Source organism: Rutidosis leptorrhynchoides, chromosome 9 (genome assembly GCF_046630445.1).
Source record: "Rutidosis leptorrhynchoides isolate AG116_Rl617_1_P2 chromosome 9, CSIRO_AGI_Rlap_v1, whole genome shotgun sequence".
Taxonomy (NCBI): domain Eukaryota; kingdom Viridiplantae; phylum Streptophyta; class Magnoliopsida; order Asterales; family Asteraceae; genus Rutidosis; species Rutidosis leptorrhynchoides.
In genome coordinates, this window is record NC_092341.1 from 137348042 (window position 1) to 137359577 (window position 11536).

Consider the following 11536-nt stretch of genomic DNA (forward strand, 5'->3'; position numbering starts at 1 on the left):
CGCATTTGATGATATCCAGAACGTAAATCGATCTTCGAATAAATAGACGAGCCTTGTAGTTGATCAAATAAGTCGTCGATTCTCGGTAGTGGGTAGCGGTTCTTGATGGTAAGTTTGTTCAACTCTCAGTAGTCGATACACAACCTGAATGTATCATCTTTCTTCTTTCTTCTTGGTCGAATGAAACCACGCTCTAAAAGTTTCTGTAACTGACTTTGTAATTCTTTCATTTCGCTGGGTGCGAGTCTGTATAGAGCACGAGCTATTGGTGCAGCTCCTGGTACAAGGTCTATTTGAAATTCAACGGATCGATGTGGGGGTAATCCCGGTAATTCTTTCGGAAATACATCGGGAAATTCTTTTGCGACGGGAACATCACTGATGTTCTTTTCTTCAGGTTTAACTTCCTCGATGTGTGCTAGAATGACGTAACAACCTTTTCTTATTAGTTTTTATGCCTTCAAACTACTAATAAGATTTAATTTCGCGTTGTTCTTTTCTCCGTACACCATTAAAGGTTTTCCTTTTTCACGCATAATGCGAATCGCATTTTTGTAATAAATGACCTCTGCTCTCACCTTTTTAACCAGTCCATGCTAATTATTACATCAAAACTCCCTAACTCGACTGGTATTAAATCAATTTTAAACGTTTCATCCCCAGTTTAATTTCTCTCTCCCGACATATATTATCTGCTGAAATTAATTTACCGTTTGCTAATTCGAGTAAAAATTTACTATCCAAAGGCGTCAATGGGCAACTTAATTTAGCACAAAATTCTCTACTCATATAGCTTCTATCCGCACCCGAATCAAATAAAACATAAGCACATTTATCATCAATAAGAAATGTACCCGTAACAAGCTCCGGGTCTTCCTGTGCTTCTGCCGCATTAATATTAAAAAATCTTCCACGGCCCTGCCCATTAGTATTCCCCTACTTCGGGAAATTTCTAATAATGTGGCCCGGTTTTCCACATTTATAACAAACAGCGTTGGTATTACTTGCTCCGACACTATTCGTTTCGGCATTACTTATTCCGACATTATTTGTTCCTTTAGTTCTGTTAAACTTTGGTCCGTAGACCTCACACTTTGTTGCGCTATGACCATTTCTTTTACACCTGTTTCAAAATGTCGTGCAAAACCCCTGATGATTTTCTTCACACCTATGACATGGCTGTTTTTGGTTTTTGTTACCGTTGTTGTTATTGTGGTTGTTGTTGGGATTGTTATTATTGTTGAAACGGTTGTTGTAGTTGTTGTTGTTATTGGGATGTTTGTTGTAGTTATTGTTAGGATTGCGGTTATTGTTGCGATTGTTGTTGCGGTTGTTGGGATAGTTGTTGCGATTGTGGTTGTAATTGTTGTTGTTGTTGTACTGGTGACTCTTGTCATCGTTTTCCTCCCACTTCCTCTTGAGTTGTTTTGTGTTGGCTCTTTAATTCTTCCCTCAATCTGATTTATGAGTTTATGAGCCATTCAACTTGCCTTCTGTATAGAAGTGGGCTCGTGTGAACTCACATCTTCTTGAATCCTTACTGGCAACCCTTTTACAAACGCGTCGATCTTCTCTTCTTCATTTTCGAATGCTCCCGAACACAATAGGCACAACTCTGTGAATCGTCGTTCATATGTGGTAACGTCGAACCCTTGTGTTCTTAACTCTCTAAGTTCTTCCTTGAGTTTATTGACTTCGTTTCTAGGACGGTACTGCTCGTTCATCAATTGCTTGAATGCCGACCACGGTAGTGTGTAAGCAGCATTTTGTCCTACCTGTTCAAGATAGGTGTTCCACTAAGTTAACGCAGTACCTGTGAAGGTATGCGTAGCGTACTTAACTTTGTCCTCTTTAGTACACTTACTTATGGCAAACACCGATTCGACTTTCTCGGTCCACCATTTTAATCCAATTGGTCCTTCGGTTCCATCAAATTTCAAAGGTTTGCAGGCAGTGAATTCTTTGTAGGAGCATCCTACACGATTTCTTGCGCCGTTAGCTGCATTTCTAGATTCAGAGTTATTGTTGGTATGTAACGCAGCCTGTACTGCGGCTATGTTTGCAGCAAGAAAGGTACGAAATTCCTCCTCGCTCATATTCAGGGTGTGTCGAGTAGTCGGTGCCATTTCCTTCAAAATAACCAATTGAATCGAGTTAATCATACAGAATATTAAGAGTAGTCAATAGTATTTCGTAGCATAATATGAACTCATTTATAAAAGCTTTTTCTTCATATTAGCGTTTTATAAGTTTAAATTCGGGTACTACCTACCCATTAAGTTCATACTTAGTAGCTAAAATACAATTCAACTACTACAATTCCATATAAAAAATTGATTTTAATAATATATCACATACAAATATTCTTCAAACTTACAACTTCGCTATATTACATATAACATGAAATATAGTACACTATGATACAGGACAGTTTTGAAGATAAATCTAGTTAATACGCAAGTTGTTCAGCAAAGGTAATAAAGATACGTAATTCATAAGTTCAGAAACAAGTCATGCATTCTGGTTTTATTAAGACGACTTCCCATCCTTGGTCTTGTGGAAAATAACCGTTATGACCATTGGCTAGGTAGCATGTTTTAATGTCGTCAAAAGGACGAGGGTTTCGTAATGTCCAACAGCCCCGTAATAATCTAAAAACCTTGTTTCTCACCCCAACTACTGAATCCGTCATTTGTGGGAAGGTTTTATTTAAAAGCTGCAATCCGATGTTCTTTTTCTCACTTTGGTAAGAAGCGAACATCACAAACCCGTAAGCATAACATGCTTCTTTATGTTGCATGTTAGAAGCATCTAATTCACGAAATCCTATGTTGGGATATGTTGAGTCAAAATAGGTTCTTAACCCGTAGCGTAAAATTGCATTTGGGTTCCCCGCATTTAACGCTTTAAATAAAACACGGCGTAACTTACGGTCTCCCCAATGTGATATACCCCACCTATCAAAGGAAAGCCTTTTATAAACTAAGGCATTTCTGGAAAGTCTTTCAAATGTTTGACAAATTAATTTCGCCATAACTAAATGTGCTGATGAATTCTGACCGACTCTAGACAAGATTTCCTCAATTATATCCTCTGGTAGGTCTTCTAAAATATTCGATTGTCTACCTTTAACGTCCATTTTGTTTTTATACTGTAAAATAGACAAGGATTAGATTCGTAAAAGATAATTAACAAACAACACAAGCAATTTTTACATAGAACATAATAGTACAAGCACACTACAATACATATAATACACAACATGATTACAACCCTCTAATCTGAATCACTGGTTTCTTCTTCTTCGGACTTGGTTCATTTTCCTAATTTTCTAGGAATATATGGTGTTCCTCTAATACGAGCCGTCTTTTTCCATAATGGTTTAGAAAAACCTGGTGGTTTAGAGGTTCCCGGGTCATTGTTACATTTTAGGAAATACGGAAGTTGTCGATAAATATAAAGTTCATCGGGGTTGGAATCGGGTTTCTCAATTTTTATACCTTTTCCCTTATTACTTTCTTTCACTTTATTAAATTGGGTTGAGGTAATTTCTATAACATCATCGGAATCCTCATCGGGATCCGATTCATCGGAAAATTGGTAATCTTCCCAATATTTTGCTTCCTCGGCGGAAACACCATTGACCATTATTAACTTTGGTCCGTTGGCTGAGGATTTTCTTTTATTTAATCGATTTACTATAGGTATCAATATTTCTTCCTCTGGAACCTCTTCTTCTTCTGGTTCCTCCTCTTCTGATTCCTCCTCTTCCGGTTCCTCTTCTTCCGGTTCCTCCTCTTCCGGTTCCTCCTCTTCCGGTTCCACTTCGAGAATTTGTGAATCTTCCCAAAATATATTCGACTCTTCATTATTATTAGGTGAATCAATGGGATTTGTACTAGAGGTAGACATCTATCACATGATATCAAACATGTTAAGAGATTAATATATCACATAATATTTACATGTTAATAATATATAGTTTCCAACAAAAAAAATGTTAAGCAATCGTTTTTGAAGAAAAACACGGTCGAAGTCCAGACTCACTAATGCATCCTAACAAACTCGGTAAGACACACTAATGCAATTTTCAGGTTCTCTAAGACCAACCCTCGGATACCAACTGAAATGTCCCGTTCATATTGATTATAAACGTTCCATATTAATTGATTTCGTCGCGAGGTTTTTGTAGTGACCCGAACTTTTCCATGTTTATATATATATTAAATGAAATTGTTATTTACATGATTAAGTGTTTCCAACATGTTAAGAAATCAAACTTGTTAAGACTTGATTAATTGAAATAGGTTTCATATAGACAATTGACCACCCAAGTTGACCGGTGATTCACGAACGTTAAAACTTGTAAAAACTATACGATGACATATATATGGTTATATATATAGTTAACATGATTTTATTATAAGTATGTATCTCATTAGGTATTTTAACAATGAGTTATATACATAAAAATGAGACTATTAATTTAAGAAACTCGAAAACGATATATATAACGATTATCGTTATAACAACGTCTTACTAGGTACATATGAATCATATTAAGATATTGATACACTTGGTTAATTATGTTAAATGATAAGTAAATATATTATTAAGTGTATTAACAATGAAATACATATGTTTAAATAAGACTACTAACTTAATGATTTCGAAACGAGACATATATGTAGCGATTATCGTTGTAACGACATTTAACTGTATATATATCATACTAAGATATATTATATATCATAATATCATGATAATATAACAATTTAACATCTCATTTGTTATAATAAACAATGGGTTAACAACATTCAACAAGATCGTTAACCTAAAGGTTTCAAAACAACGTTTACATGTAACGACTAACGATGACTTAACGACTCAGTTAAAATGTATATACATGTAGTGTTTTAATATGTATTCATACACTTTTGAAAGACTACAAGACACTTATCAAAATACTTCTACTTAACAAAAATGCTTACAATTACATCCTCGTTCAGTTTCATCAACAATTCTACTCGTATGCACCCGTATTCGTACTCGTACAATACACAGCTTTTAGATGTATGTACTTTTGGTATATACACTCCAATGATCAGCTCTTAGCAGCCCATTTGAGTCATCTAACACATGTGGGAACCATCATTTGGCAACTAGTATGAAATATCTCATAAAATTACAAAAATATGAGTAATCATTCATGACTTATTTACATGAAAACAAAATTACATATCCTTTATATCTAATCCATACACCAACGACCAAAAACACCTACAAATACTTTCATTCTTCAATTTTATTCTTCTAATTGATCTCTCTCAAGTTCTATCTTCAAGTTCTAAGTGTTCTTCATAAATTCCAAAAGTTCTAGTTTCATAAAATCAAGAATACTTCCAAGATTGCAAGTTTACTTCCAAGTTTTCTAAATCCATTCCAAGTAATCATCCAAGATCAAGAAACCTTTGTTATTTACAGTAGGTTATCTTTCTAATACAAGGTAATAATCATATTCAAACTTTAATTCAATTTCTATAACTATAACAATCTTATTTCGAGTGGAAATCTTACTTGAAATTGTTTTGGTGTCATGATTCTGCTTCAAGAACTTTCAAGCCATCCAAGGATCCTTTGAAGCTAGATCTATTTTTTTCATTTCCAGTAGGTTTATCCAAGGAACTTGAGGTAGTAATGATGTTCATAATATCATTCGATTCATACATATAAAGCTATCTTATTCGAAGGTTTAAACTTGTAATCACTAGAACATAGTTTAGTTAATTCTAAACTTGTTCGCAAATAAAAGTTAATCCTTCTAACTTGACTTTTAAAATCAACTAAACATATGTTCTATATCTATATGATATGCTAACTTAATGATTTAAAACCTGAAAACACGAAAAACACCGTAAAACCGGATTTACGTCGTCGTAGTAACACCGCGGGCTGTTTTGGGTTAGTTAATTAATAACTATGATAAACTTTGATTTAAAAGTTGTTATTCTGGGAAAATGATTTTTATTATGAACATGAAACTATTTCCAAAAATTATGGTTAAACTCAAAGTGGAAGTATGTTTTCTAAAATGGTCATCTAGACGTCGTTCTTTCGACTGAAATGACTACCTTTACAAAAACGACTTGTAACTTATTTTTCCGACATAAACCTATAGTTTTTCTGCTTATATTCATAAAATAGAGTTCAATATGAAACCATAGCAATTTGATTCACTCAAAACGGATTTAAAATGAAGAAGTTATGGGTAAAACAAGATTGGATAATTTTTCTCATTTTAGCTACGTGAAAATTGGTAACAAATCTATTCCAACCATAACTTAATCAACTTGTATTGAATATCATGTAATCTTGAGATACCATAGACCCGTATACAATGTTTCGACCTATCATGTCGACACATCTATATATATTTCGGAACAACCATAGACACTCTATATGTGAATGTTGGAGTTAGCTATACAGGGTTGAGGTTGATTTCAAAATATATATAGTTTGAGTTGTGATCAATACTGAGATACGTATACACTGGGTCGTCGATTGATTCAAGATAATATTTATCGATTTATTTCTGTACATCTAACTGTGGACAACTAGTTGTAGGTTACTAACGAGGACAGCTGACTTAATAAACTTAAAACATCAAAATATATTAAAAGTATTGTAAATATATTTTGAACATACTTTGATATATATGTATATATTGTTATAGGTTCGTGAATCAACCAGTGGCTAAGTCTTACTTCCCGACGAAGTAAAAATCTGTGAAAGTGAGTTATAGTCCCACTTTTAAAATCTAATATTTTTGAGATGAGAATACATGCAGATTTTATAAATGATTTACAAAATAGACACAAGTACGTGAAACTACATTCTATGGTTGAATTATCGAAATCGAATATGCCCCTTTTTATTAAGTCTGGTAATCTAAGAATTAGGGAACAGACACCCTAATTGACGCGAATCCTAAAGATAGATCTATTGGGCCTAACAAACCCCATCCAAAGTACCGGATGCTTTAGTACTTCGAAATTTATATCATATCCGAAGGGTGTCCCGGAATGATGGGGATATTATTATATATGCATCTTGTTAATGTCGGTTACCAGGTGTTCACCATATGAATGATTTTTATCTCTATGTATGGGATGTGTATTGAAATATGAAATCTTGTGGTCTATTGTTACGATTTGATATATATAGGTTAAACCTATAACTCACCAACATTTTTGTTGACGTTTAAAGCATGTTTATTCTCAGGTGAATACTAAGAGCTTCCGCTGTTGCATACTAAAATAAGGACAAGATTTGGAGTCCATGTTTATATGATATTGTGTAATAACTGCATTCAAGAAACTGATTTCGATGTAACATATTTGTATTGTAAACCATTATGTAATGGTCGTGTGTAAACAGGATATTTTAGATTATCATTATTTGATAATCTACGTAAAGCTTTTTAAACCTTTATTGATGAAATAAAGGTTATGGTTTGTTTAAAAATGAATGCAGTCTTTGAAAAACGTCTCATACAGAGGTCAAAACCTCGCAACGAAATCAATTAATATGGAACGTTTTTAATCAATAAGAACGGGACATTTCAGTTGGTATCCGAGCGTTGGTCTTAGAGAACCAGAATTTTGCATTAGTGTGTCTTATCGAGTTTGTTAGGATGCATTAGTGAGTCTGGACTTCGACCGTGTTTACTTGAAAAATGATTGCTTAACAAATTTTGTTGGAAACTATATATTTTTAACATGTGAATATTATGTGATATATTAATCTCTTAACGCGTTTGATATTATGTGATAGATGTCTACCTCTAGAACAAGTCCCATTGACTCACCTAATAATAATGAAGAGTCAAATGTAAATTGGAATGATTCGTGGACTGATTCACAAGTTCCCGAAGAGGAACCGGAAGAAGAGTCGGAACCGGAAGAAGAATCGGAACCGGAAGAAGAATCGGAACCGGATGAAGAAATAGAACCGGTGGGGGAAATAATAAAACGGTTAAGTAAAAGAAAATCCTCAACCAATCGACCAAGGTTAATTATGGTCAATGGTGTTTCCGCCAAGGAAGCAAAATATTGGGAGGATTACCAATTCTCCGATGAATCGGATTCCGACGAGAATTCCGATGATGTTATAGAAATTACCCCAACTGAATTTAAAAAGGTAAAAGAAAATAATAAGGGAAAGGGCATAAAAATAGAGAAATCTAATTCCAACCCCGATGAACTTTATATGTATCGTCAACCCCCGAAGTCCTTAAGTTGTAACAATGACCCGGGAACCTCTAAACCACCAGGTTTTTCTAAACCAATGTGGATAACGACGGCTCATATTAGGGGAAAATCATATATCCCTAGAAACTTGGCAAAACGAACCAAAACCGAAGAAGAAGAAACAAGCGAGTCGGAATAAGATAGTTGTATTCATGTGGTGTAATATATGTAATATAGTGTGCTTATGCTTTATGATATATGTAAAAATTGCTTGTATTAATAAGTATTTTTTTTATGAATCTAACTCTTGTCTATTTTACAGTATAAAAACACAAAATGGATAGACAACCCAATATTTTAAGAGACCTACCCGGAGACATGATTGATGAAATCTTGTCTAGAGTCGGTCAGAATTCCTCGGCACAACTATTTAAGGCGAGATCAGTTTGTAAGACATTCGAAGAACGTTCCAAGAATGTCTTGGTTTATAAGAGACTTTCGTTTGAAAGATGGGGGATATCACATTGGGAAACCCATAAGTTACGATGTGTTTACTTTGATGCATATATTGCGGGGAACTCAAATGCTATTTTACGCAACGGGTTAAGAAATTATTTTGACTCAATGTATCCGAATATAGGACTTCATGATTTAGAAAAAGCGGCTAACATGCAACATAAAGAAGCATGCTATGCTTATGGGTTAGTAATGTTCGCTTCTCACCAAAGTGAGAAAAAGAACATCGGGCTACAGCTATTAAACAAAACGTTCCCACAAGTGACGGAGTCGGTAATTGGGGTAAGAAATGAGGTTTTTAGATTGTTACGGGACTGTTGGACATTACGTAACCCTCGTCCCTTTGACGACGTTACAACACGCTGTCTTATCAACGGCCATAAAGGTTATGTTGCACAAGACCAAGGATGGGAAGTAGTCCTAGTAAAACCAGAATGCATGACTTGTTTCTGGACGTATGAATTACGTGTCTTTATTGCCTTTGCTGAACGACTTGTGTACTAGCTAGAATTATCTTCACAACTATCTTGTATCAAAGTTATTGTGTGCTATATTTCATGCTTTATGTAAAATAAGTGGTATTGTAAGTTTGTAAAATATTGTATAAAAGTTGAACGCGAAATATTATTATAATCAGTTTTTCATATAGAATTGTAGTAGTTGAATTGTATATTAGCTACTAAGTATGAACTTAACGGGTAGGTACTACCCGAATTTAAACTTATAAAACGCTAATATGAAGAAAAAGCTTTTATAAATGAGTTCATATTATGCTACGAAATACTATTAACTACTCTTAATATTCTGTATGATTAACTTGTTCCATTTGACTATTTTGAAGGAAATGGCACCGACTACTCGACACACAGTGAATATGAATGAAGAGGAATTCCTTACTTTTCTATCTTCAAACATAGCCGCAGTACAGGCTGCGCTACATACCAACAATAACCTTGGATCTAGCAGTACAGGAAATCGTGTAGGATGCACCTACAAAGAATTCACTGCCTGCAAACCTTTGGAATTTGATTGAACCGAAGGACCGATCGGATTGAAACGGTGGACCGAGAAGGTCGAATCGATGTTTGCCATAAGTAAGTGTACTGAAGAGGACAAAGTGAAGTACGCTACGCATACCTTCACAGGTTCTGCGTTAACATGGTGGAATACCTATCTAGAGCAAGTGGGACAAGACGATGCGTACGCACTACCGTGGTCAGCATTTAAGCACTTGATGAACGAGAAGTAGCGTCCCAGAACCGAGGTCAATAAGCTCAAGACAGAACTAAGAGGGTTACGAACCCAAGGATTTGATATTACCACGTATGAAAGACAATTCACAGAATTGTGCCTATTGTGTCCGGGAGCATTCGAAGATGAGGAAGAGAAGATCGACGCGTTTGTGAAAGGATTACCGGAAAGAATCCAAGAAGATATAAGTTCACACGAGCCCGCCTCCATACAACAGGCATGTAGAATGGCTCACAAACTAGTGAACCAGATTGAAGAAAGAATTAAAGAACAGACTACTGAAGAGGCCAATGTGAAGCAAGTCAAAAGAAAGTGGGAGGAAAATGGTGATAAGAATCACCAATACAACAACAACAGCAATCGCAACAATTATCCCAACAATCGCAACATCAATCGCAACAACAACAAACGGCCCAACAACAACAACAACAACAACAACAACAGCAACTACAACAATCATCCCAACAACAATAATAACCGCAACAACAACAACAATCAGAAGCAGCTATGCCAAAGGTGTGAAAAGTATCACTCGGGGTTCTGCACCAAATTTTGCAACAAGTGTAAAAGAAATGGTCATAGCGCGGCGAAGTGTGAGGTCTACGGACCAGGGGTTAATAGAACGAAAGGAACAAATGGTGTCGGAACGAGTAATGGCGGAGCAAGTAGTGTCGGAGCAAGCTATGCCAATGTAGTTTGTTATAAATGTGGAAAACCGGGCTACATTATTAGAAATTGCCCGAACCAGGAGAACACGAATGGACAAGGCCGCGGAAGAGTTTTCAATATTAATGCGGCAGAGGCACAGGAAGACCCGGAGCTTGTTACGGGTACGTTTCTTATTGACAATAAATCTGCTTACGTTTTATTTGATTCGGGTGCGGATAGAAGCTATATGAGTAGAGATTTTTGTGCTAAATTAAGCTGCCCATTGACGCCTTTGGATAGTAAATTTTTACTCGAATTAGCAAATGGTAAATTAATTTCAGCAGATAATATATGTCGGAATCGAGAAATTAAACTGGTTAGCGAAACATTTAAGATTAATTTAATACCAGTAGAGTTAGGGAGTTTTGATGTGATAATCGGTATGGACTGGTTGAAAGAAGTGAAAGCAGAGATCGTTTGTTACAAAAATGCAATTCGCATTATACGAGAAAAAGGAAAACCCTTAATGGTGTACGGAGAAAAGGGCAACACGAAGCTACATCTTATTAGTAATTTGAAGGCACAAAAACTAATAAGAAAAGGTTGCTATGCTGTTCTAGCACACGTCGAGAAAGTACAAACTGAAGAAAAGAGCATCAATGATGTTCCCATTGCAAAAGAATTTCCCGATGTATTTCCGAAAGAATTACCGGGATTACCCCCACATCGATCCGTTGAATTTCAAATAGATCTTGTACCAGGAGCTACACCAATAGCTCGTGCTCCTTACAGACTCGCACCCAGCGAGATGAAAGAACTGCAAAGCCAATTACAAGAACTTTTAGAGCGTGGTTTCATTCGACCAAGCACAT